Here is a 25975-nt window from a genome sequence, read left to right on the forward strand (position 1 = left end):
TCCTGCTTCTTTAAGATTCTCTCTTAATCTTTAACTTTTACCATCTTAATTGTAATGTATCTTGGTAAAGATTTCTTTAGGTTCTTCTTATTTGGATCTCTTTGGGTTTCCTTGACCTGAATGTCTATTTTCTTCCCCAGATTAAGGAGGTCTTCAGCCATTATTTCTTCAAATAAGTTTTCTGGCCTTTTCTCTTTTCTCTTTCTGGGACACCTATAATGCAAATGCTATTCCACTTGATGTTGTCCTAGTGGTCCTTTAGATTATTTTCATTTTTTAAAATTCTTTTCTTTTTGCTTCTCTGGTTGGGTAAGTTCTATTACTTTGTCTTCCAGCCTACTGATCAAATCTTCAGCTTATCCAATCTGTTATTGAACAACAACACTAGTGTATTTTTTTTTTTTTTTAGTTCAGTTATTGTATTCTTCAGCTCTGTAGCTTCTGCTTGAAACTTTCTTATATTTTATATCTCTTTGTTAAGGATCTCACCGTGTTCATCCATTTTTCTCCCAAGATCAGTAAGCATCTGTATGACTTTGACTTTGAACTCTTTATCAGGTCGATTGTTTATCTCTATTTCACTGATGTCTTTTTCTGATGTTTTTCCTTATTCTTTCATTTGGAATATATTCCTTTATCTCCTCATTTTGCCTGACTCTCTGTGTTTAGTTCTATGTATTAGGCAAATCAGTTATCTCTCCCAATGTTCAAGGAGTAGTCTTCAAGTTGAGCCCAGAGTGTGATCCCTCCTGACCACTAGATCTAGGTATTCAAGGGGCATGCCCTATGTGAGTTATATGCACCTGTCTGCTGTGGCAGGGCCACATGTGTGGCATGGGGGTAGGCGGGGCTGGGCACTTAGCCCAGCTGTGACATGTGGCCACACTGAGGCAGTAGTAGGCTGGGTTGCACCCAGCATGGCTGCAACACACAGTTATGCTGGGGTATGGAAGTAGGCTGGGCTATCACCCTGTCTGCTATGTCTGACTGCTACAGAGGTAGGTGGGGTTTTCAGCTGGGTGCACGCACTGACTCTAGCAGGTTATAATGGCAGTTCCAAAATGGCCCCGTTAGTTGCTAACCTTAGCAAGGTAGGATGAAGTCACAGATATGGTGCCTACCAGTGTCTCCATCATCACGGAAAGTTCCAATAGTTTCCTACCTCTCTAGTAGGCACTTTAAGATTAGTAGGTGGGTCTCCTTCACATATGGTCTAGGCATTTTTCAAATTGGTGTTTTTTGGCTGAGTCCTGGGGAGAGTGAGTCTGCACACAAGTCCTTTAAGAGAGGGCAGGCAATCTGTCTCTACAGTTCTATGGTTTTTCTGGGTATAATTCCTATTGGTTTTCAAAGCCCAGCATTAGGGGTCCCACCTCCTTTGTGTAAGATCTAAAGGTTGAGGTGCCTGATGTGGGGTGCAAACCCCTCATTCCCTTAGGAAAAAGTCCTGTGCTTTTGAGATTTCTCCTGATTGTGTATTGCTAGGCCTGGGGTGGGTTTTTTTTTTTGGTGAGATGATGTCTCTGTCTCTCCTATCCACATTGATGCTGTTCTTTTAGTCCTTTGTTATAGAAGCTTTGTTCATCCAGTTTTCTGGGATTTTTCAGAGTAAATTATTCCATATGTAGTTGTATATTTATTGTGTCCATGGGTGGGAGGGAGTTTAGAATTTTCCTATGCAGTCATCTTGAACCCTCTATATTGTTTTTAATTTTAAAAGTTGCTTAATGGCTTAATCCAATTACTGAGGAAACCAAAAGATTAATTTTCAAGTGACTCTTATCAAAATAAACTTGGTGACATCTAGGAAAATGAGCACAAATCCAATAATCATTTTGATTGTATGTTTTTTGCCAAATCATAAGCAAATTTTATTCAGGCATTGAATTTATACCAAAGAATGACTAAGAACACTAAAGGCAATATTAAGGATAAGAATCTTATAAATGTCAATGTTAAGAGATAACAAGAGTCTGTTAAAAACCTAGAACCTTATAATAGCTAAGAGGAAAGAAAATCACTGGGAAAATAAAAAATAAAGCATACAGATTGAAGTATAACAATCTGTGGCTCTTGTTTATGGGTCTTGCTTGGAAGCTGTTTATAGTCATCTTTATATACACAAGCTTTGAGTGGAAGCTTTATCTTCCCAAATGTCATCTGCTTTTTGAGGATTCCTAAGAATGTCTCTGGTTGGAATATGACTCATAAAAGATGTTTGTGTTTTCAACTGAGAAATGTGAATCTAAGGACTAATGCTCTAGAATTTTACTGTGTGTCAATTGTTAATAGTATCTGACATAGTCCTTGTCAGATAAACAAAGTTTTCTTGTCATGGAAATTTTATATTTACAGTATACTGTTAAATTTGTTTTCTTTTATTATTTATAATCTCTGATTTAATCTTAAGATATCTTTTAATGTATGTGTTTAAATAGATATACATCTATGCAAAGGGATGATAAGTTGAAGTTTTTAATCTTATCTTTAAATATAATTAATTAATCACCTGCACACAATCAGTATGTATGTATTTTAACATTACTATTTCAATAACCTAGAACCATTCCTTTAAAAACCAAATAAACCATATTTATTATCTTGTGTACATATTCCTGTTTTTCTGTATCCATTTATATTAATTACAACCTTTAACTAAAGAAGCCAACTTTTTTTGGTGTGTAAACAGTAGAAAGAACTAGAAGGTAGTACATCAATAATTATTAAGTGACTTTTTTCCCCACGAACACATATTTTATGCAACTTGAGCATATTTTAAGCTGTCAGAATAAACATAAGCATAATATAACTTATTTATTTATTTATTTATTTATTTATTATTATGTTATGTGGGTATGTGCTATGGTGAGCGCTGTGAATTGTGTAAGACTGTTGAATCACAGACCTGTACCTCTGAAACAAATAATACATTATATGTTAAAAAAAAAAAAAAAGAAGAAGAAGAAGAAGATAGCAGGAAGGGAAGAATGAAGGGGGGGAAATCAGAGGGGGAGATGAATCATGAGAAACTATGGACTCTGAGAAACAAACTGAGAGTTCTAGAGGGAGGGGGGTGGGGGAAGGGGTTAGCCCGGTGATGGGTATTAAAGAGGGCACGTACTGCATGGAGCACTGAGTGTTATACGCAAACAATGAATCATGGAACACTACATCAAAAACTAATGATGTAAAGGAAATTACACATCCTGCTCCATAAGTACCCATTCCATGTATAAAAATAAGGAAAAATATTATTTAAAACAATATTTAGTGACCAGTGTTTCTAGTACTTATTTCATATTTAGAACATGTCTATCAAAAAATAATTTATTAAATATAATTATATATGAGGCTAAGGTCTCCAGGTTAACTATAAATCTGGAAATTATGAGTTAAGTTGACACATTAAATCCTTTTCTAGCACAAGAATATACAATATTAAAAAGATATCTATTATTCAGTTTCACTTAAACATTTTAATATAGGTATATAAAAATAATGATAATTTGAGGAACTCATAGAAATGATGTAGGAAGTTTAAAAAGTTTAAAACATGAGAAATGAAATCCAAACTATGTGTTAATTAAAATACTGTGCTTGCATTAGTTTTTCTGGTAGTGATATTATGGAGAAGACTAAAATTGTTGTCAAGTTAGAATTAATCACTCTAATTTGTCTAAGTAATCATCTATTTATATTGCATGAACTTAAAAAATAGAAATGAACCTCTGTATTTATATATCAGAAAAATAAATTAAGATTCTGAATTCATGTCAAAACCTCTATGTGCTTAGCTTTTCTTTTCATCTAACAAGACCATTATCCAACTCACAGATAAACTTTTTTTTCTGATTTATAGTTTTGGCAAGAAAAAAATAACATTAGAACTATTTGTTTTTGTTTTTGGAAATTTTTGACTCCTTATCTGAGCTAGATGTTCCTAGGGTATGTACAGAATAACAAAACACATATTGTTTTAAAAGATTATTTAATTATTTGAGAGAGAGAGTGAGGGGAGGGGCAGAGGGAGAGGGAGAGAGAGAATCCCAAGCAGACCCCAGGCGGAGCACAGAGCCCCATGCCAGGCTCAATCTCATGACCCTGAGATCATGACCTGAGCCGAAACCAAGAGTCAGATGCTTAACCAATTGAGCCACCCAGGCAGCTCCCCAAACACCTATTTTTTTGATCAACTAATCTCCAAATTTATGTAAGAAACAGAAAAAAAAAAAAAAGAGTAGGAGAGGAAAGGAGAAAAGGTGAGAGGGAAAAGGTTTCAAATAGATATTAAATTATCACTACAAAAGGCAAATGTTCTTGTTCTCTGCAAGGAGAGAAGCTTGAGGTTCGGGAGAACCCGTTTTCACACACGTGCACATATACACACACACATACACACATATATACACACACAGAAAAGAGAGAGAGAGGAAATTATTATAGCTGATTTAAACAGTAACTCAGACTATTTGCTACTTCATCAAGCTGTGTGCTTTTTAATTGTACATCAAACTTTGAAGTCTGGTTACCAGACAGGGAGAGTTTCCTATTTTAAACAAAGAAATCTTTCTTTGAGACAGACAAATCAGTCAGAGAATCTCTCTATAATCTCTTTATTTGTTTTAGTGCCTCTCTTAAATAAACATTCTTGATCATGCCAAAAGTTTCCCAAAGTGGTTATTGAAATTTCAGGTTGTCTTGGCTGGGATTATGTTGGAGAGACATACACAAGAGTGAATACATGAAAAGAGACCCTCATAAATGGAAAAGTCAGAAGGAGGTGGTAGCTCCTACTTTATGTCGTTAGACCTGGCCAAAGATATGTTGCCAACAGCTGGGAGCTCAGGGCAGACAAAACTAAATAAAGCATTTCTAGAGATGCAAAGACAAGTCTCAGGAAAGTTCTTAAATGTTTATTTTAAATCACCTTTATTAACACATAATTTATGACAATCAACTACATACACTCCAGGCATACTGCAAATTTTGTCCAAAGGATTCCAGTCTTACATGAGCTTCTAAACTCTCCAGTCCTTGGGGATGGACTTACTGGCTCAATGTACCTTCTCTCCCTATAGACTTTCTCTTATGCAATCATAACAGCAGGACAGACAGGAATATAAACCAAAATGTTAAAAATAAAGAGGGGGGAATGTTTTCTCATTGATCATTAAAGAATTCATAAAATGCTTTATTCTTCATTGAGAAAATAAACAATTTTTATGAGCTGATGAAAGGAAACTAGAGCTTAGACCCAATTTTGGTCAGATCCTACTTGATTTAGAGGACCCACTTCAATCCCAGCTTAGAGGATCAAGAGCCCCTTGTAATTTCTTTTGAATGGAAACAAGTAATGTGGTTCCACTGGGAGTCTATCTTGGGATTTTCTACATGTCAAGCAGATCTGATGATCACTACACCATGAAACCTGAAGGTCCAGCTTAGAGAATCAGGGAGCCTCAGGGGAGTGCACTTCTGCAGGTATTGCACAAAACAATGAAAAGATGTTGATTAGAATGGAAACTCTAGGTTTGTATACTACTGACTCCTTAAAGCCCACTGGAAATACCAGTTGATCAAGGGGGAGCCATGTTTATTAGATGAGGAAGAATACCATCTTTACAAAATCTTAGTAGTGTTTTAGAAGGGGAAAGTCAGGGTAGGATATCAAACAGGGTTTTAGGGCCTGGTCTGGGAATGTTGTCAGTTCAGTCTTGCTAGATAGAGTTCTATGCTTTGCTTTCAGGATTGTTTCATGTAAGGGCAGAAAATTATGTTGTTTTCAGTTTTCAAACCCCATCTCCCTAACCCCTGCTAAGGAACTTGTTTCAGATTTCCAGAGAGTAGAACTGTTTTATTAATTCACTAAAAGTGTTATAAAACTGGACTATTGTAATAACTCAGACCTCAAAGCCACTCTATTTGGGAGGCCAATAATAGGCATTATCCCAGTGATTTCCAATCAAATTAGCCATATTTTTTAGTGTTTATTGATTGACATACATACCACTAAACAATGGACTATTTTGCATTTGGTAATGATTTTTATGTACATTTGTGTTTTATTAATACATTAATTCCATGACCAAATAATAAATAATCTTGAATTTAGTCTGTAGATTTCATCTTACTACTACCAAGTGCACAGGATGGGATTCATTACTGGAGGTGAAGTCAGAGGAGAAATGAATTGAAGTAAAGGTAATAATGGTGATGAGTGTGGCCCTGATGACAAAGTGGACACTATTAAAGTCACACACTGTGTTATGAACCCACATCATCAGAAACAATAGTAAGGCAGAAAAATAAACCAAGAAGGAAACAAACCCTTCACAATGCATGAAAATACAAGGAAGTCCCTCAGTGGAGCATCTAGAACTTCAGCATGTTGAGGCCCTAAGGAAATAAAAAGTTTCTATCTGACAGTGGCTTTAAAGAGAAAAAATGATTAATGACCATGAGTGGAAATCTGAGCACTCTGGGGCCATATAGAGAAGAAAAAATATGGAACATGCTAGTAAAACAGAGTTCCAACAATTACCCTTATATCGTCTCAGAACTATAGTTATTGTCACCCATCTTTGCTTGATTGAGCTCTCTAGTGCCACATAGTTGAAAGCTAAAAAGACAAGGGTCTCATTTATACACACACACACACACACACACACACACATAAAACTGTTGAACTCTAAGGGCATGTCAAGTGCATTATGATCACAATGTGTTAAGAATAGACAAATCTGACCCCTAAAAACAAGCACCATGACAAAAAATCTGAGAGCTGATGTAAGTAACTCTTGAAGCAAACAAAAATTTATAAAAAAATATATAATTTCCATGGATGATTTTGAAAAAAAAAAAAAAAGATTTTTAATTTTAATTTGATCATTCAACCTTTTAAAAACAATTCTGCCTCAATTTATAAAATCACAAAGGTCACAGTCCTCCAAACTTCGAATTACTTTTCACACCTGTTAGTACTTTCTGATAGGAATCGCTAGACCTAGAAATGCAGGACCCATGACCAGGTGGTAGGAAGCAGGTGGCTTTATCAGTTTCAGTATGGTTGTACTTTTACAAATATGAATGGCTAATCAGGTTTAACCTCTTTTACCTGGATGGAGGTAACAACATGCCTCTCCAGGTGACTCCTTTCTCTGGGACTGGGACGGCATCTGCTAAAGATGCCAAATGCTGAATATCTATCTTCGAAGGTACAGAATCTTTAATACTCCTTTATTGGAAACTATTTGAACTTTATTTCTTACATGAGAACTTAATGTCAGTCCTTCACAGCTTTCTGGGGGAAAATAACTTTTGGGTATCATTCTTGAACCTGTTAGTTTATTCCCTGGGGCTTCAGTGAATTCAAGAAAAAACACTAGCCTGCAGTCATCCAGCCTGGGGCTGTAAAGTTGTCAGATCTCATAAGGGAGGCATAGTGTTTGGGTCTGGCCAGGACTTGGATAGGAGAACTCAAAAGAAAAAAAAAGTTCGTGGAACACACATCTGTTATGCACCAGATAGCAGCTGCTATTTCGTCTCCTGTGGAACTTTTTCCTATAATTTTTATTCCATTTCTTCTACTGTAGTACTTATGGGTTTTAAGGGGGGAAAAAGAAAAATATCTGGGGGAAAAATGAGGTGAATGTAACATTAAAACCAAGGCTTTAATTGTTCCAAAACTCAGGATTTGCAGAGTGAAGTTTCCCACAGCAATCCTCCAACTGTGCAGTGTGTATTATAATGGAGCCCTCATTACATAATCACCAAACCCCGGGTAATGTTACAGAGTGTTCAGCAGATAAAGGGCACAAAATAATGGAAAGGAACTGCACTTTTTCTCTCATCTTAGATGTACAGAGCGTATTATGTTACTGCATAAATATTACATGATCATGTAACAAAATATACTAATGAAATACACAGATGCAAAGCAAGAGTGCAAGGGTTGAGATTGCACTGGGAACACTTAAATTGATTTTCTTATTCTTTGCTAATTCAAATTCAAACTTAATTTAGCATTTGTGTCTTTTTATGAGACTATAATATGTCATGGGAAAACTGACAGCTTTTAATAGTTTATAAAATGGTGCTTAGAGTCCTATAGACATACAACAATATCATTGTCTTTCACGTCCCAAATTTCTGTTCCTGACTATGTCTTAAGCATTTCATTATTGACCTGGAGGCTAATTTCTGCACAATGATTCATCCTGGAAAGTACAGCACATTTGTTCTTTATATTAAGGACAAAAAGTTTGCCTTTTGGGATTGGTGGGTTTCTGCCTATGTTTGTCACTTACTCTTTGTGTGCAAATTTCTCAGCCTATTCCAATAGACACCCTCTGCCAATTGATTAAAAACACATTTACATAGCACCTACCTGTATGAAGAGCTCTGTTCTAGATTCTGATGTGACAGAAAGAAATTGTCATGGTCTTGCATTTTAAGAAATTAAGACCTTCAGTTGCTGATGGCAGTGTTAATTATATTCACTTTGAGTCAGGTTGCGTTGTGTACCCTAAACATAGCTTTGACAGTGCTGACATATTACATCTCATTACATTTTTTCTTTCGTTTTACAAAAGCTCTGTTTTATGCAAACATGTCCTATTATTCCTACCACTGTTACTTTTTTTTTTCTATCATTAGATATTTTTATTTTATCTTTTCCTTGTAAAATGTTTATTAACATTTTATTTTCTTAGGGCATTTTTAGGTTCTAAGCAAAATTGAGGGGAAGGTACTGAAATTTCCTGTATATTCTCTGCTCCTCCACACTCACTGCCTACCTAATTATCAACGTCCCCCACCAGAGTGGTACAGTTTTTATAATTGACAAACCTACACTGTCACATCATAATCACCCAAATTCTATAGTTTACACTACAGTTCACTTTTAGTGTTGTATATTCTGAGTTTGAACAAATGTGTCATGACAGGTATCCATCATTATAGTATCATACAGAATATTTTCAGGGCTCTAAAAAATTTTTCTATGCTCTGTCTATTCATTCCTTGCTGTTTTCCCCCTTGCTCCCAGTCCCTAGCACCACTGCTCTTTTTACTGTCCCCTTTTTGGTTTTTGCCTTTTCCAGAATGTCCTATGTTGGAATCATATTATACATAGCCTTTTCAGACTGGCTTATTTCACTTGGTAATATGCATTTAAGATTTTTCCATATCCTTCCATAGCTTGGTAGTACATTTCTTTTTAGTACTGAAAAATATTTCATTGTCTGAATATACCACAGTTTATTTATCCATAACCTACTGAAAGACATCTTGGTTGCCTCTAAGTTTTGGCATTATGAATAAGGCTGCTGTAAACATTTGTGTGCAGATGTTTGTGTGGACATAAATTTTCAATTCTCTTCGGTAAATCCTAGTAGGAATGTGATTCCTGGATCATATGGGAAGTGTATATTTAGTTTTGTAGGAAGCCACTAATTGTCTTCCAGAGGGATTGTACTCTTTTGCATCCCTACCAGCAATGAATGAGAGTTCTTGTTCCAGATCTTCACCAGAGTTTTCCCTGTTCCAGATTTTGGTCATTTTAATAGGTGTGTAGTAGAATCTCATTGTTGTTTTAATTTGCATTTCCCTGATAATATAGGATGTGAAGCACCTTTTCATATGCACACCAAAACCTTTGGTGAGGGTTGTTGGCCCACATTTTAGTGGATTGTTTGCTTTCTTACTGTTGAGTTTTAAGAGTTTTTTTGTATTTTGTGGATGACAGTCCTTTACCAGGTGTGTTTTTTGTAAGTATTTTCTCCCAGTCTGTGGCTTTTCTTCTTGATATCATTTTTAGCAGAGCAGAATTTGTTAATTTTAATAAAGTCCAGCTTATCAGTTATTTCTTTCGTGGATAGTGCCTTTAGTGTTGTATCTAAAAAGCATCATCTAGATTTTCTACTATGTTATCTTGTTTTGTGTTTTACATTTAGGTCTACAATCTCTTTTTAATTTTTATGAGGTCTGTGTCTAGATTTTTTTTTTTTTTGCATGTGTATGTCCAGTTGTTCCAGCATGATTTGTTGAAAAGACTATCTTTGTTCCATTATATTACCTTTGACCCTTTGTCAGAAATCAATTGACCATATTTATGTGGGTCTATTTCTGGGTTCTTCATTCTCTTCCATTGATCTGTTTGCCTATCCTTTCACCAGTACCACACTATCTTGACTACTGTAGCTTTGTAGTAAGCCTTGAAGTCAAGTAATGTCTGACTTCCATCTTTTTTCTTCTCCTTTAATATCTTATTGGCTATTCTGGAGCTTTTGCCTTTCCATATAAATTTTAGAATTGGTTTCTTGATAGCCAGAAAATAATCTGTTGAGATTTTGATTGGTACTGCTTTGATTTGCTTTTGATTGGTATATGCATCATAACAATATTGGGTCTTCCTATCCATGAACATGAATATCTCCATTTTATTTAGTTTCTTTTTATTTCATTCATCAGAATTTCATAGTTTTCTTCATATAAATTTGGTACATATTTTGTTAGATTTATATTTAAATACTTCATTTTTTTGGATGCTAATGTAAATGGTGTTGTATTTTTAATTTCAAATTCCACTTGTTCATTGCTGGTATACAGGAAAGCAAGTACTTTTTATATATAAACCTTGTGTCCTATGGCCTTGCTGTAATTGCTTGTTACTTGCAGGAGTTTTGTAGGGTTTTTTTTTTTGTCATTTCTTTCTGATTTTCTACATAGATGATCATGTTATCTGTGAACAGAGACAGTTTTATTTCCTTCTTCTCAATCTGTGTCCCTTTTATTTCCTTTTCTTGTCTTTTTTGCATTAGCTAGAACTTTCAGTATAAGGTTGACAAGCAGTGGTGAGAGGGGACATCCTTGCTTTGCATCTGATCATAGTGAGAAAGCTTTGAGTTTCTCACCGTTAAGAATTATGTTAGTTATAGGTTTTTTTGTAGATGTTCTTTATTAAGTTGAGGAAGTTCCACTGTATAGTTTCCTGAGAGTTTATTTCATGACTGGGTATTGGGTTTTTCTCTCAATTGATGTGATCAGATGATGGTTCGTTCTTAGCCGATTGATATGCTGGATTACATTAACTAATTTTCAAATGTTAAACCAGCCTTGCATACCTGAGATAAATCCCATTTAGTCATGGTGTATAATTCTTTTTACACATTGTTAGATTTTATTTGCTAATATTTTGATTAGGATTTTTGCATCTATTTTCATGAGATATATTGGTCTATAGTTTCCTTTTCTTGTAATATCTTTGTCTGATTTTTGTATTAGAGTAATTCTGGCCTCATAGAGTGAATTAGAAAATGTTCCCTCTGCTTCTATCCTCTGGAAGAGATTGTAGAGAATTGTTTAATTTCTTTATTAAATGTTGGGTAAAATTCACTGGCAAACATATCCAGACTTGGTGTTTTCTGTTTTAGAAAGTTTTAAGTATTGATATAATTTCTTTAATAGATACAGGCCAATTCAGATCGTCTATTTCTTGTTGTGTGAATTTTAGCAGATTGTGTCTTAAAAGCCTGTTTCACTTCATCTAGTTATCAAATTTGTGGGCATAGATTTGTTTATAATATTCCTTTAATGTCCATAATGTCCCTTTAATGTTTAGGGGATCTGTAGTGATGCACTCTTTCATTTCTGGTATTACTAATTTGTGTCCTCTCTCTTTTTTTTCTTAGTTTACCAGGCTAGAGGCTCATTAATTTTATTGATCTTTTCAAAGAACCAGCTTTTGGTTTCATTAATAGAGATTTTTCTCTATTGAGTTCCTGTTTTCAATTTTATTGATTTCTGCTCTAATTATTATTATTTATTTTCTTCTGTTTTCTTTGAGCTTAATTTGCTCTTCTTTTTCTAGTTTCATATGGTGGATACTTAGATTATTGATCTTAGATCTTTCTTCATTTCTAATATATGCATTCAATGCTATAAATTTCCCTCTATGCACTGTTTTTGCCACATCCCACAAATTTTGATAAGTTTTCTTTTTTCCCATTTGGCTCAAACTACATGCTCTTCATAGATATGATCACATATGTGGTGCTCTGTGTGAGGTTACTCTTAACCTTTTTATTGGCATGCCACTAATATCAATATTCTGGCAAGCAAAACAACTTGAGAGAATTTCAGAATATCAGAACTGGAAGCAGAGTTAAACAGCATCTAATTCTTTTTGAAGATGAAGAAACTGAGGTTCTGGGTTACCCAAGATCAAAAATGTGTTAGCAGCAGAGCAGACCGAAAACAGCTCTCCCTGTCAATGTGGTTTATCTTCCCTTCACACAACTACTGGAGATTGGGTAGTGGTTGGTTATGTGGTCACAGAATAAATTTGCTTTCAATTACCTTTAGTTCTTAAGAAGGTAAACATGTTTTGAGTGAGAAATAAAACGAAAGGCCTAAGTAGACATTGATATATGAAAATGTAGACCAAAAATCTTAGAATAAAAAGATAGAGAAATGTTTCTAAATAAACACTTTTATTTATCATTGCATCAAGTGATAAAATCAATTTTATTTATTCAATTCCATTTATTATTTAAAACTGCAATCTGATCTTTAAAAATATTTTGTTTATTTGTTTTAAAAATATTCCTTAGGTTAATTTTTATTATTATTATTATTATTATTATTTTTTAAAGATTTTATTTATTTATTTGAGAGAGAGAGAATGAGAGAGAGAGAACACATGAGAGGGGATAGGGTCAGAGGACGAAGCAGACTCCCTGCCGAGCAGGGAGCCCGATGCAGGACTCGATCCAGGGACTCCAGGATCATGACCTGAGCCGAAGGCAGTCGCTTAACCAACTGAGCCACCCAGGTGCCCAATTTTTATTATTTTTTATTATCAGAGTCCATGATGGAATTACAACTTGTTACAGATAATTGTTGTTACTTTATTCTATATCCCTTTAGGTTAATTTTGTAATTCAATTATCAAATAACATACACCTAGTGATTTTTTTCTAATTAACCCAGTACCATAGGAATATGCGCTTTATTAAGAATGATCTAAATATACAAATTTGAAATACTCAAATAATTTTAAGATAAGAGAAATTGTTTCTAAATATTGTGAGGGGAAAACATTTTAAGTACCTTTGTGATGTTGATAACACACAGAATGCTCATGACCTATTGAAGGATTTTGCTTAAATATTTGCAAATATAAATTTGTGTTTTTCTTGTGACAGTGTACTATATCTCCAACAAGGAAATAATGAAACTGAGGGAATAACTAGTAGTAAGGAAAACATCAACTGAACTACAGTCTTTTGTATTAATTATCAATGAAATCAATTACTAGAAATCTGAGATAAAGTGTTACTATTTATAGCATAAAACAAGTGTGCAGTAATATATAAAATTAGATGTAGTAATAAAGTATTATTGTACTTAAGATATTTGCAAAGATCTGAATTCATATATTATTATGGGGAATTGGAAAACTGTGGGCCAAATAGTGAAAAATACTGAAAAAAAATATGGTTTTAAATACTCTCATCTTAAGTTTCTACTTATTAAATAGTTCTACTTTTAACATTCCTGTGTATACTCTGTCACTTAAAACTAGCATAAATCTCCAAACCTGCTGAGAAAGTTTTGTTCAGCAGTCTACTTTAACAAGAAAGAGACCTTTGAATTGGTCCTATGAAGCAGGATTTTTTTTTATTAATCAGAGAAAACTTCACTTCTATCATTTTACTTTCTGCCACATGAGGTATAATGGAACATACCATGAATGTTGACAGTTTTATTTGCAGTATTTAGTTGTTAACACATTTACACAAATTTTTTTTAAGTTCATCCCACCATAGTTCATTTTTATAGCCATAATTACTATGTCTGCAAAATTGGGTTCACACTTTTACCAAATTTGTCTGGTTTTTGCCTTAAGTTAAAATCCACCCTAACTTTGATCAAGTCTGATGTATACTGCTATGGACATATTTGAAATGACCGTCTGCATGGGGTTTCCAAATGATTTCATCACTGAGGATCTGTTAGCTTTTTTATATTCCCTGAAAAATTCCTAGTAAGACAAAAACAGGCTTATTTATTCAATTAACTTATGATTTTAATTCAAAACACTATAAACACCTTCTACAAATTAATCATATTTAAAAACTGTCTCCTCAGGGGGCGCCTGGGTGGCTCAGTCAGTTAAGCATCTGCCTTCAGCTCAGGTCATGATCCCAGGGTCCTGGAATAGAGTCCCACATCGGGCTCCCTGCTCGGTGGGGAGCCTGCTTCTCCCTCTCTCTCTGCCTGCCACTCTGCCTACTTGTGTTCTCTCTCTCTGTCAAATAAATAAATAAAATCTTAAAAAAAAAATAAAAACTGTCTCCTCAGGATATTCCTAGAACAATGTTCCCACAGTAGGTATATTAATAACTAAGTAAACTGCTTTTTTTGGTCTTATATTTCCATTTAGACACTGTTCTATTTACCTAAAGTATTTAAGTTTTAGCTAGCACCTTAAATTTGACAGAATGCTGGGATTATCTAAAGGATGTCCTTTACATTTATTTTATCATATTGGTGCCATTTATATACTTATGCAGACTTTGTTACTCTTCCAAATCATTGTTCAATGAGAAAAGCATTTGCAAACTCTACTGTACTATTTCACTCTAAACATGCCTCTTCTTCCTCTGCTTGTTTACATGGAAAGATCAAGAGAAGTCGGCATGTGATTATAGGAGGCATGATTCATCAACTGCCAATCAGAGGCTGAGAGTAAAGTCTTTGGCAGAAAGACAAATATTTGAAAAACAATGTGATTTTAAAGAAATGTTTTGCATAGTGTCAATGCCACTGATCTGTAAATTCTGATGAACTCCTTTCCCAAATATCTATTCCTCTTGGCTAGATACATTCACCTTATTTTTCTTGTCCAATGGATTAATCAGCTCTACCCTATTTAAGTGTGATCATTTGTCTTCTGTAAACTCATGAACTGGAAAAGCTTGCACAGGAACCCTATACTTTAAACACATCAGTTCTGAATTCACTCACCATTCAAATAAACACTTGCCACACATCTATTATGTGCTTGGTACATTGATAAGAATGATCATTCCCGTGAGTATCAAAAATCTTTGATAGGTTTTTAATGTATCCAATTATCTCAAAATTCAACATTCACTATGACATTTTTCTAATCATTGAGTTGATTGAGAATTGAATAAATCTTCTCCCTATAGAGCGACAATAGATAGTCAATAGAAAAAAATGTTAGTTATCAGAATAACCGAAAAGCTACTATTTACCAAAATGTAGTTTTTTTCCTAATATTTAATTTTGAATAGTTTTTTTTTTCCTTAATAGGTAAAAACTCCACAGTCTTTATTAGTAACCTGATTATAGTATAATGACCTATGACTTTCCTTTACTACTGCTCACCTTTGATTTGTTAGGTTTAATTCTGGCACTTGCCCCTTGATGCTCATTCTTCTGCCAGGATCTTGTTCTTTTGAGGTTTGGACTATAATAAGGTCCACAAATTTGAGTACAACACTAAAAAGAGAACAAACAGATAACAAACAAAACAGCACAAGCATTAAGAACCTTTTGGAAATACAACAGGACTAAGTATCTATTTTCCTGGATAGAAAATATTTGTCATCTAGAACAGGGTGCCCCAACCCTATTACCTAGAAATGACATTCACTAGATGAGAGCAAACATTCATTGTTATTGGATTGTTTATGCCAGCCAATTTCTTATCTTTACTTTTTCTTTTTTCATTTTGAAACTTTTTTTTTTTGAAATGAAGACAAATTGAAATGATAATTAAAGCAGATAAAAGTAAAAATAAAATAATGGGAAAAGAGTTCTATCTAATGGACTTGACAATTCTTTTGAGCACTCGGGTTAACAACCAGGGGCTTTTCTCAGCTACTCCGCCTGGGAATCCAAAGGCTCCTGGGAACAACCACCAGACCTGTGAGAAGATCAAGTGGGGAAAAACAACAGATATATTTCTACTTCAAGATTCTAGGTGCTTTTAAACCTCACCACTCAATTAAACACTTAGCAAAGGCAACATTGCATGTTTATCTCATAGTCATCCAGTGCCTGATAGATCATATGCATTTAGAGACTTACTAATCCAAATTATATAGAAAAAAGTTTCTTTACTCTGAAAGAAAATACTAGTAATATTTTTTCTCTTAAGCACTAGATAGGTGGTTAACTGTTTCCCTCCTGTTTTTTAATTTTTTTTTAATATAAAGAATGATAGAGCGGAGGCTGGGTGGCTGTCGATTAAGCACCCAACTTGATTTTGGCTCGGCCATGATCTTGGGGTTGTGAGACCGAGCCCAGCGTGGAGACTAAGATTCTCTCTCCCTCTGCTCCTCACTCCACCTCTCTCTCTCCCTCTCTTAAAAAAAAAAATGAGAGAATGATGATTTTCATATATCAGTTTTGTTGCACAAAAAGAACTGAGTAGCCATGACATTATAATGGCAAAAGGTATATGGAGATACACATTGTAAAGCCGTAAATGAAACAATGAAAACAAAGTGCTGCATAGTAATTATTTATTTACTCCAAGCCAATAAAGCAATATGTTCCAAAGTGTTTCAATCTGCATCAAAATATCTCCATTTTAGGTTTGCCATAGAGCCAGTCTTTCCTCTCACTTGATATTAAATCACCACCAATAATATTATTAATCTTTTTACAACAACATTTGGACATTGTCTTGACACAACCAGAGTTAAAGTAGCCAAGAAGGCTGCTAGAAGACTCTCTCATTTCAGTTTTTATATTAATATATGAAGTGTTAATTTTGTAATATGAAAGCAGGGTCTCCGAGACTTTGAAGGCTTGCAATGGGAATGGTCTAGAGAAGGGGTCAGCAAGCTATGCTCTATAGACCAGCAGCTTGTTTTTTATAGATAGCATTTCATCAGAACATAGTCATGCCCACTGGTTGACTTACTGCCTGTGACGGCTGCAAAGGCAGAGTTAAGTAGTTATGACAGACACCCTGGGTTCTGGAAGCCTCGATTATTGACAATTTTCTATTCAGGGAATCCTAAGAAAAGTTTCCCTGACCCATGATCTTGAAAAGAACTTTTTAATAAATAGAACTCTTTGTGATGATGGAAGTATTCTATACCAGTGCTAACTAATATGGTAGCCACTAGCCACATGGGGCTAATAGGTACTTGAAATGTGACTAGTATGACTGAGGAATTAAATTTTTAATTTTATTTCATTGAAATTTGCTAAAATTTAAATTTGAATAGTCGCATAGTGCTACTGTATTAGCATAGGTATAGGTATTTCCATCACCACTGGGTTCTAGTGGGCAGTGCTTCCCTAGACCAGTTAGGAAACCGTGTCTTAAAGAGCCACACGATAAATCATGTGACTGTGGAGCGATTGGAATGTGGCCAGTTAAAATGAGAAACTAAAGTTTTAATTTTTATTTTTTTTTCTTTTTTTTTAAAGATTTTATTTATTTATTTATTTATTTGAGAGAGAATGAGACAGAGAGAGCATGAGAGGGTGGAGAAGCAGACTCCCCGCTGAGCAGGGAGCCCGATGCGGGACTCGATCCCGGGACTCCAGGATCATGACCTGAGCCGAAGGCAGTCGCTTAACCAACTGAGCCACCCAGGCGCCCAATTTTTATTTCATTTTAATTAATTACAATTTAAGTAGCTGCTTGTAGGTAGTGGTTAGCTCAGTGAGTACAGTGGGCTATAGCAGTAGTTCTCAAAGTTTGGCATCCAGGCCAGTGGCAACAACGACATCAACTGGGAACTTTTAGAAATGAAAATTCTTGGTCTTTACCCCAGATCTACTGAATCAGAAACTCTGGGGATGGGCCCAGGAAACTACATTTTAACAAATACCCTAGGTCAGTGTTTCTCAAAATTTATTATCATCAGAATCATCTGGCAGATCTGTTGAAACCCAGATTGCTGGACCTCACACCCAGAGTTCTAAGAAGTTTCCAGGGGATGCAAAATGCTGCTGATCCAAGGACTATGCTTTGGGTAGCAAGGGTCTAGGGCAGCAGTCTTCAGAGTCAGGTGTGTGTTTGGACGATCTATTGAGTTGCAGAAAACATGAAAGTTTCTGTTTCTATTTACTTTTCACCTAATAGAAATAAATTAGGCTTTATTAACCTGTATTGTGCCCTCACTTGGTCCTTATGTCAAATGGTCAAAATGCTGATGGGTTGCCTGTGGCCTCATTTGCTTTTTATTTTTAATTCTATTTTTTTAAAATTATGATTAAGTAAATTTGGCTTTTTTCTTTCAGTTTGCAGTTTTATAAATTTAAAGCATGCATAGGTTCATATAACCACCACCATAATTAGGATTTAGAGCACTTCTATCACCATAAAAAGCTTTCTCAGGCTCTTTACAGTCATGCTTTCCTCCACCCATAATCCCTGGCAACCACTGATCATTTCTCCTTCTCTACAGACTTGTCTTTTTGAGAATATCTTAAAAATGATATCATAAAATAGTGACTTTGGAGACTGGCTTCTTTGACTCAGTGTAATTCCTTGTTCCTGTTTATTGCTGAGTAATACTACCTTGTGTGACTATACGTGGTTTCTCTATCTACCCACTGAAGTTCATTTGCATTGTTTTCAGTTTTGGCAATCATGAAAATAGCCATTTCAACATTTGTGTGCAGGTTTTTAAGTGAACATAGTTTTCATTTATCTAGGTTAGATATTCAAGAGTGGGATTGCTGGGTCACATGGTAAGTATATGTTTAACTTTTTTTTTTTTAAGATTTATTTATTTGAGAGAGAGAGAGGGAGAGTGGGGGCAGGGGCAGAGGGAGAGAATCCCAAGCAGACTCCCGAATGAATGCAGAGTCCCACGCAGGACTCGATCTCACCACCCATGAGATCACGACCTGAGCTTAAACCAAGAGTCAAATGCTTAAGTGACTGAGCCACCCAGGCACCCCAGTATATGTTTAACTTTATAAGAAACCATCAAAATGTTTTCCAGAATGATTGTACCATTTTGCATCCCTACCTGCAATACATGAGAATTCTAGTTGTTCCACATTCTGGTTAGCATTTGGTATTGTCAGTATTTTTTATTTTAGTCATTCTAATAGGTATAGAGTGGTACCACATTTGTGGTTTTAATTTGCATTTTCCTAACAGCTAATGACATTAAATATCTTTTTATGTACCTATTTGCCATTCTTATCTTTTTCTTTTTTCTGCAAAATATGTGTTCTTTTTTGCCCTTTTGCTGACTCATTTATTTTCTTATTGTTGGGTTTAGAAAATTCTTTATATATTCTGGATTCAAGTCCTTTTGGGTATGTGATTTGGAAATATTTTCTTCCCTTTTAACCTCATTTGCTTTTAATAATGTGATATGTTAGATTTCATTAATTTAAAATTCATTAATTTTATTAATGTAAAGCGACATTAAGTTGATTAATTCATTACATTATCTAGTTTAGGTAATGGACAAAATGGTCAAGTGTATTAATAAGATTCCTGTCACAGAAACTCTGGCTGAGAAATGACTAGCAAGGCAGGCACATGGAAGCAAGAAAATGGTGCAATTGACATGTGTCCCTAATACAAGCTCTTTACCATCCAAACTATGAGGAAACTACTGTCAATGGTAAGTGATCTAGCATATATATCTGTAAATGTGCCATTTTCTACAAGGAGTGAAAAAGCAATGGCTCAATTTTGAAAAATATGTATGCTCTAGAGAGAGTTTGAAAAAAAATCATCCAAGGAAAATTTGGAGTGATTTTGTTGCTAAAAACAATGTGACTATGTCATCTATTTAAAGTATCACATCTGAATACCTAAAAGCTTTGGAAAAAGGATTCCCAAACCTTTTTTGATATATTACAGCCAAGGAACTTCAAAAGTGCCTATTTGTCACATGTATAAAATTATAACATCTTCAATTTATTTCCTAAAAGAACCAAATGACATTAGGGAAGATGCAAATTCTCTAGCCACATTTCAACAAAATTCTTTTCAAAATTATTGGGTGGAGTTAAGAAATACTATGATTTTATAAGAATATCCCTATCTTTGAGAGGTGTCCTTTTCAGAAATAATAGCCACACAAATCAAGAACCAAAATAAATTGAAGTTATTACCATACTTTTTAAATTAGTATACCTGTATGTGTTAAACAAAGGTCTTTAAAAAGAAGAAAGCACTTTCAACATTGCTTTCCCTAAAAACAAAACAAAAGCATTAAAACTGATAACATATTTTCTGAAAGCAAAATCTTTTGTACCATCAATAAGGAAAATGAAACTTCCTTCAAGAATATGTATTTCTTCCTTATTTCATTCTATTAAAATATCTATTTGCAAGTATATATATATACATGTTGTGATACTGCAATTTATAATAAGAAATATACAAATATTTAGCCTATGTCCCTGTTCCTGCCACAGAGCTTCTAAAAGCCCTGAAATTTTTTAAGTGAGGAGAACCATAAATGGGTCTTTTGCTATGTAAACAGGGTAACTTTTCAAATACTCCTAGGTCTCCTAAGGATGAGGACTGGTTACCAGAGGAACTAACTGTGTGGTTAGAGGGTTGGAACTTTCAGTCCCATTCTCTACCCCCTCCCCACCTCTGAAGAGGGAAAAGGGGCTAGAGATTGAGTTCAATCTTCAGTAGTCAATGATTCAGTCATTCGTGTTTATGTAATAAAGCCTCCATAAAAATCCAAAAGGAAGGGGTTCAGAGAGCTTCCAGGTTGATGAACAGGTGTAGATTCAGAGAGAATGGTGTGCTGAGACAGCATGGAAGCTCTTTGCCCCCCTCCCACATACCTGGCTTTATGCATCTGGTTGCGCCTAAATTATATCCTTTTATAATAAACTGGTAATGTAGTAAGCAAACTGTTTGAGTTCTGTAAGCCGCTCTAGCATATTAATGGAACATGAGGAGGAGGTCATGGAAATCTTCTGGTAACCTCTCTATTATAACCAGTTGGTCAGAAGCCCAGGTGACAATCTGGACTTGGGACTGGCATCTGAATTGCGGGTAGTCTTGTGGGATTGAGCCCTTAACCTCTGGAATCTGATGCTATCTCCAGGTAGTTAGTGTTAAAACTGAGTTAATTGCTCAGTGGTGGGGAAAAAAACCCCTGCACATTCAGAATCCGAATTGAGTGCAGATTTGTAAGTGTATAGAACATGTTAGTTTAGAAGATTTTATTGATGGGATGGTGATCACCTCATCAACAAGTTTTGAGACCGCTAGGCAAGAGCATGACAAAATTCTTGAGGAGAGCAAGTCTTCATGGAGATTCCGTTTGAATACCCTAGAGAAATAAGGACAAAAGAAAGAAGGAATGGAGTGTAGACAAGGGTCATGTAGTATGGACATTTCCTGGGTATCTACTCTGAGGCTATTAGACCAGAAGAACTAAGGCTGAGGATGAGGGGGATAGGGAAGAATTACAAAGTTGAACATAACACTGAGCTTGTCTTCACAGACACTGAATTCTAAGGAGAGGGTCAGAGATATACAACCTAAAACATCACTTACTCTGTAATTTTGTCAAGAGCTTTCTCTTTGGCTGAGATTTCAATGTTCTCGAGAAGACTGTACCTTGATAAGAGTGATTTGTGTCTTTTTGGATGCAGACAGCAGGATAAAGATATCTGTTGAGTCAATGTTATCCATAAATGCTGTGGCCACCAGACCAGATGGCCCCAAGGTCAGATCCAGGGCATTCTCTCATTCTGTAAGGAGCAACAAGATGCTTTAAAACTAACTTTAATCAAGACAGCAGAAACATTTGCATGATCCTAAGTATAATAAATACACAAATATTCCAAAAGTTTTGAAGTTATACAGAGAATCATAGGTGAAATATGTGAGTTAAGAAAATACCTTTAAGCTTGAAAAGCAATAATTCTTCCAACTTAATTTTATTTCTAAAAAAAAAACCAGGAAGCAAACATACCTTGTTTCACATGGTTTTAGTTAGGCCTCAATACTTCTTATATATACAGTTCTTTTTTAAAAGAAATAATCAAAATAGCATACCAAAAGAAATGAACAACTAAACAATGTTGAGTAATCAGTAGTGAGGAAAGAAGAATGGAAGACTTGAGATCTACCTAAAAATGAAAGGAATATTGGTGAGTAGACATGGATTGATTATGCTCATTAATTAATGAGTAGTTTTTTAAAATATTTTATTGATTTATTCAAGAGAGAGAGAGAGGAAGTGAGAGAGAGAGAGAGCATGAGTGAGGTAGGGGCAGAGGGAGAAGGAGAGAGAGAATCCCAGACAGACTCCACGCCAAGTGTGGAGCTGGTGCGGGGCTTGATCCCACGACCCTGAGATAATGATCGAAGCCAAAAACAGGAGTCGGAGGCTGAGCCACCCAACCAATTAGAAAAAAAACAATAAATTAGAAAAAAAAAAAAAACCCCTCAAGAAATATAGTAAACTGTCAGGAAAAATGGTGGGCTGACTTTTCAAGGATATGTTTGGAAGATAACCTAATTTTTCAAACCCTGCTATTAAGTACATGGTGAGAATAGGTACAAATGTGGAATCTTTAGCCCACTCCACTGGAAGTATTTTCTTGTCTCATATGAAAGTCAACCTAATTGTTTCATCAAACTTTTAAATTTGCTGGAGAAGATGAAAGAGTGAGTTGAAAGTTGAGTTAATCTTTAATAAGCTTGATAGCATTTAGACTGTTTTATGCACTGTGAAATTAATAAATACATACCATAGAGTATTCAGAGATCTTGATGTGAGAAACAAAACAGTAAATTATTCATTTCTCCTACTTTTATAGAGTGACTCTTGCCAAAAATTCTTAAAATCTATTTTATATATCTGTCTGACAGGTGTATTTTTTTTTTTTTTTTAACATTCTGTAGTTCAAAACTTAATTGTTAATCCCATTTCTACGGTTGGGAAAAGAGACCAAGCATCATATTCAAGACTGAAGAGAAACAGAGGAAAAAATGTAGAGCGGCCATGAGAAAAATAGGATGAAATATAAAGCCTGTTGGTCCTTATGTCTTTCCACAGGTCTTTGATTTATCAGGACTGTGCCTTATGAAGTTATGCTCAATTGGCAAAAGTATTACGTCCCCAAGCATATTAAAAATCAAACCCCAGTCTCCTCTTCTTTCCAACTTCTTTCCCAGCCTCGCTCACACCTCCCATCATCTGTGAACAACATGTCACTGTTCACGTGTTGGCGAATGAGGTCTCTCAGGGTGTTTGTCACTGTCATGTTTTGATTGTTTGTCTACAGCGCCCAGACTTTGTTCCATCTTTGGCACACAGACATTGAAATGAAATGGTATGTCGGAAAATCCAGGTTGCCTTTATAACAAAGAGCATGTTGCCTCTTTAGGGAACAATGAAACACGATGAATAGCTATTCAATTTTTTGTAGTACTTCCAACACTGGATAAAGCAAAAATCTGGCCCAATGCTGAGAGTGGCCATCTCTTTTGTAACCAGTACTGGAATGGTTAATTAGTTTGTGGCCCTCGAAGAAGCAACAATGAGCAAGCTCCTGCCACTGCATCCCAACCAAGAACAAAACCGACAGATCGCGCTCCACAGCTGAAACAGATGGTTGCTTACGGGGCCGACAAAGCGAGCATAAACCGTAGAGGCTTTCTTCTCTGCCACAGCCCCCAAAAGGTGAAAAGAACACCTTCCTTTTGGAAGGACACAGACACACACATCACACCACACCACACCACACCCGCTAAACTCTAGCATGCTGTTGCCTCATAAACTATTGCAAAATCTTTAGCCATGCGAGATGGTATTCAGGGCAAATTGAAATACGACCCTGTGCTTTTCTACAAACATGAAGAATAATGGACTTTAAAAATATTGTGGTGGACAGGGTAGAGGGAAAAATGCTTCCACCTCAAACCTGCCTCTGACTTATGGATGACAGGTTTTCAATCCATTCATTTTTAGAACTGAGGAAGGTAGATAATTTATTAGTTTGCTTAAAAGTCACAAAACCAAAGGAAAGGTATTTTCAAATTTCAAAAAAATAGCTCTCTTAATGAAGATTAAAAGCCCAGATATGTGTCCTTTGGCTCAGCAGTGGTTAAACACACACTATGGTAATTGGGCAATATATCTTTCCAAGATGCTCATGAGGGGGGAAGGCAGGGACAAGTTCAGGGATATGCCAATGGCTACCCAGAGGAGAGCAGGCATGACATGAAGAAAAGGAGAATGTGAACTGAAGCTCAAGAAAACCAACGTTGCTTCAACTGCTAGTCTACATATTGGGACATTCTTTCAAAATACTCTAGCATCCCCATGGCTTTGGGTATTAAACACTCTGTCATATCAGATTGTAGCTAGAACTTGCTAATAATCACAGAGGTGCTGCCCCTTGTAAAACAGAAAGATGTCTGACTGGCTTTCAGAACCCTGAGAAGCTTCCACGGTCTTCTTGCTCCTCTGTGACTAAGAAGAGCATGAGCGGTCTGCTCAGGGGTTGGAATACACTTGCCAAGAGGAACTGCAGGCTTTGTAAACATGCTAGAGGCCTGGGGGAAGAAGACAACCTCCAAACTCAGTCCTGGTAACATTTATGCTACTCAACTGATCAGGATAATTGAATTATCTCCAGGTTGTATAATTTTTGTGAAATCAATTAAGCGTTCTATTTTGTATTTGGGTCCCTTTTCCTCATCAAACGCCTATTTTATTTTACAGGCTTTCTCTTCCCCTTTCCGCTAAATTTAATACTTCCTCTTTCTAATCCACTGTATAATCCAATTCTTCTTTTTATTACTTTGCCACATCTTTCAGTTGCCTACCCCACCTTTAGACTTTCCCATTTGGTCTTCTTCATCTGCTATTTTACCTGGGGGATCCTATTAACTCACCAGGCCTCAGCTCCCCCCGCTGCACATATGAATGACCCTTCATGCTTCTCCACCTTCTACTCTCTGCCCAGTTGCACTCTCCTACCTTTCTCTTGCCTTTTAGATACAGCCACCTGCACACCATAGGAGGTCAATATGCCCCAGATGCACGGGGGCGGGGGGGGTTTGGGGGGGCTCATAAAACAGTTTATTGTTGAGATTTCTTCCCAAAGCATCTCTTTCTTACCAGTTTTCTGTTCAGATGGCCAGTGTGTCTGTCTTTTTATTCCAACATCTCACTTAGAATTTGGGAGAGCATTTCACGTCTGCTCTCCCTGTTTATACAGCCTCTTGACAAATAAGCTTTGCTTTTTTTTTTTTTCCCTAAACCTTGTACCGACCAGCTTCACAATTCACCTCTTCCTTTCTAATGTTCTCTCTGAGTCAATGTATTTATCGCATCCTTTTCATAATATCCTCTCTGACCTTATCTACATTACTTCTGCTGTTTAGCCCCACAGAATTGCCTTATCATGGCACTGTTTTGGGGGGAGCCAGCAGGAGATTGGTCAAATTTTCCCTTCCTTACGGTCAGGAGTTGAAGGGATCGGGCAAAGGGGAAGTTATGAAGTGTGATTTATTCTCTCCTTTCCTTGAAGAGGATGGTCCTACCCCCTTTAAAATCATCTCTATATGCAAGTCTCTCTTGCATTCACTCCATTCTCTTGTCCTCTGGGTTTTCCCATAGGCTCTTTTTGTCATTTCCAGTGAAACATTCACAGCTGAAACATGTTTCCTCCTGTGTAACTGTGTATATCCTTTTTGTCTTTTTCATGTTCATGCCAGGAAAATCAAGCTCTCTGTGTTTGAAATGTAAACATTGCTTCTTGGTGTTCCAAATCATCAATTATCATGCCTCTAGTTATACATAAAATTTTGATTCCTCAATCTGGACTCTTTAACTTGAATATTTTAGATGAGCTGATGTCTATTTCTGGCAAATGATATAGTTATCAATCCATTTGGATGCTCTGCCCCAAGGAACTGACCTGTAGAGTCTTATTTCTCTGGGATCTGCTGATTCATCATCTC

Source organism: Mirounga angustirostris, unplaced genomic scaffold (assembly GCF_029215605.1).
Source record: "Mirounga angustirostris isolate CCGP_5_RB_7025 unplaced genomic scaffold, mMirAng1.0.hap1 SCAF_8, whole genome shotgun sequence".
NCBI lineage: Eukaryota > Metazoa > Chordata > Mammalia > Carnivora > Phocidae > Mirounga > Mirounga angustirostris.